Genomic DNA, 2,855 nt, shown 5'->3' on the forward strand with positions numbered 1-2,855 from the left:
TATATATATATATATATATATGTATATATATATATCTATATATATGTGTGTGTGTGTGTGTGCATATGTTTGTGTGTCTGTGTTTGCCCCCCCAACATCGCTTGACAACCGATGCTGGTGTGTTTACGTCCCCATAACATAGCGGTTCGGTAAAAGAGACCGATATAATAAGTACGAGGCTTACAAAGAATAAGTCCTGGGGTCGACTTGCTCCACTAAAGGCGGTGCTCCAGCAATTCCATAGTGAAATGACTGAAACAAGTAAAAGAGTAAAAGAGTAATCATGCAATTGTTAGTTTACCACACTAATTTGTGGTGATTGGCTGAAATATCCTTCACATGAGTTTTCTGACAGTTACTGGGCCCTTTGTCGTGATTAGTTAAATGTTGCGCGGGAAATGGATAGAAAGTCCAATCAAGTTTCGCTTAATATGTTTTAAGCGACAAGTTCTGTATGTGTTCTCGAACACACATTTCTCTATAAATTTAGTTCGACAAATATTTCACAAGTAGGGAGGTGAGAGCAGGCATTGAGTGCACATACCAATCGTCTAAAGAAGTATCGACACACAACAAAGTCATATAACCAAACAGCTTAATTACTAGGATGATTGAGAAACTACAATCCGACAAAACTTATTAATGTGTCATTGTGTCCGAACAACTGTGCAAATATTACAAAGGAATAAACGCATGATGCTAATTCCAAGATTGCCTTTCTTATTCATACAGACTCATCAAACACGTAACATAATATTGAACAATGAACTGTACCTTCGCAACAAGTTCTTCTCTAATAAACAATAATGTGACTTTCAAGGATCAGACAAACCCAAAATAAGATAAGTAACTGGGTCAGATAAAATGTTAAAAACTTTTGATGAAAGACCGTTAAATAAGACCATAAACAACCATGCGATCAAGAAAGAAATATACAAAGGCGAGCGTGAAAAGTAATATTCTTAAGATCATAAACCTGGAAATGTACAGGACAATTTATTACACCTGTAAAGTAGTGGACAAGCTATTACTTCTAGTTAAGTAAAGAATAAGAAACTTTTTACTTTTTACATTGCAGCAAAGAATGCCAGTTCTTCTAATTTATCACTCTTTACAGTTCTCATGTTTTAAATTTATTATACAGAAATATTCAGCTAGTTTGTAAGTTTATCTAATTTGTCATTTTTTTCTCTATCTAAGGTAGTAAATTAACCAAATTCTACTGAAATAAGCATGGCGTTATTTGTAAACTATAATAAAATAAGTTTTAATACTCAAATTTTAATTTTAGCTGCAATATGTTAAGTAAAAATTTTCCTATACTTTACTAGAAGTAATAGCTTGTCCTGTACTTTTACAGGTGTAATAACTTGTCCTGTACTTTACCAAGTTAATAATCTTAATAATATAACTTTTCATGCTCGCATTTTTCCATGTAATCCATGTTTTTTCTAGGCATTGCTGTAATAAGATAATTAATGATGTGTCAATTTATAATTTTAGATTTCACCTTATAAAATACTGAAAGATAATATTTCAATTTTTCCATGTAAATGATGATAATATTCTGATTGAATTATTTGATATTACCCATTCACACCAAATTAATGGCTGGGATTGTTACCATCTTGTTGGATGCATCATGGCTCAACAAAAGTTATAAACAAAAAGACCCTAAAACCATCAGTTACCAGGCTCACCTTAAGTAACCTAATTTTGCAATATTAGGAGTCACAGGAATTCATTCAATGAAAAAAAAAAAAATTCAATGATTCTGGGATTGAGACGAGAACCCCACCACCGAATTTTTTCCGAACCAAATTCGGGGATTTGCAGCATATTAGGAGGTCATGTTACTTTATACCACGCAAATAATCATTTTTTTTTTCTTTATGAAAATCATGCGGGTGTTAATATAGAAATTTACCATAATGTTGCTGTTATTTAGTCTCAAATCAACCCTGGTACTGAAAACCTATCATTGAAGATATTCCAACCTTCAGCAAACCGTCCTTTTAGGGATAATCTGGGACATTACATACAATGGATGTGTGATTTAGGTAGGAAGATACTTTGGCTGCAAGTTTTAGCGTGTCTAGCGACCAGGTATTTCAGTGGTTCGATTGCTTGATGAGATTCCTTTATACATATATGTAATCTGGATATATATATAATCGTGAGATAACTTTTAAACATATAAACTGGTAAAGCAACAATTGGAGGTGAACAATTCACCAGCAAAAAAGGTGGAACAAGTAAAAATTTTGAGAAAGCACAATAGAATTTGTGTCCATGTGTATATTTATATCTACTTATATTTATATAGACAGATATATATATATATATATATATATATATATATATATATATAGAGAGAGAGAGAGAGAGAGAGAGAGAGAGAGAGAGAAAGAGAGAGAGAGAGAAAAGAGAGAGAAATAGAGAGATAGAGAGAGAGAGAAAGCGTGTGCGAACGCACGCACGTGCTTGTGTATGTGTGTGTGTAGACATACACTATACCACCACAAATCACAACTATGTGTTGCTTCAACGTACTGGAAACTCAATACTACGTACCCACACAATTCTGGTGCCTTACATGTCAATACACCTAGATTCTAATGAACCCTTCTCTTCTTTTCACTCATTTTCTCTTTCTATATCTATTTTATACTCCCTTTCTCGCGATTCTCTTTCACTAGTTATTCGTATTATGAGTCTCCCCCACCCACCTGCACTTCTATGATTCTAATTTCTGGCTGTCTTTTTATTCGAAACCTCAATGTGATAAGACGTTGGAAATGTGTATGTAATCAGTTCTAATTCATTTTTTTTTTTTTTTTTTTTTTTTTTTTTTT

The sequence above is a fragment of the Octopus bimaculoides genome, chromosome 9 (genome assembly GCF_001194135.2).
Source record: "Octopus bimaculoides isolate UCB-OBI-ISO-001 chromosome 9, ASM119413v2, whole genome shotgun sequence".
Classification (NCBI taxonomy): Eukaryota; Metazoa; Mollusca; class Cephalopoda; order Octopoda; family Octopodidae; genus Octopus; species Octopus bimaculoides.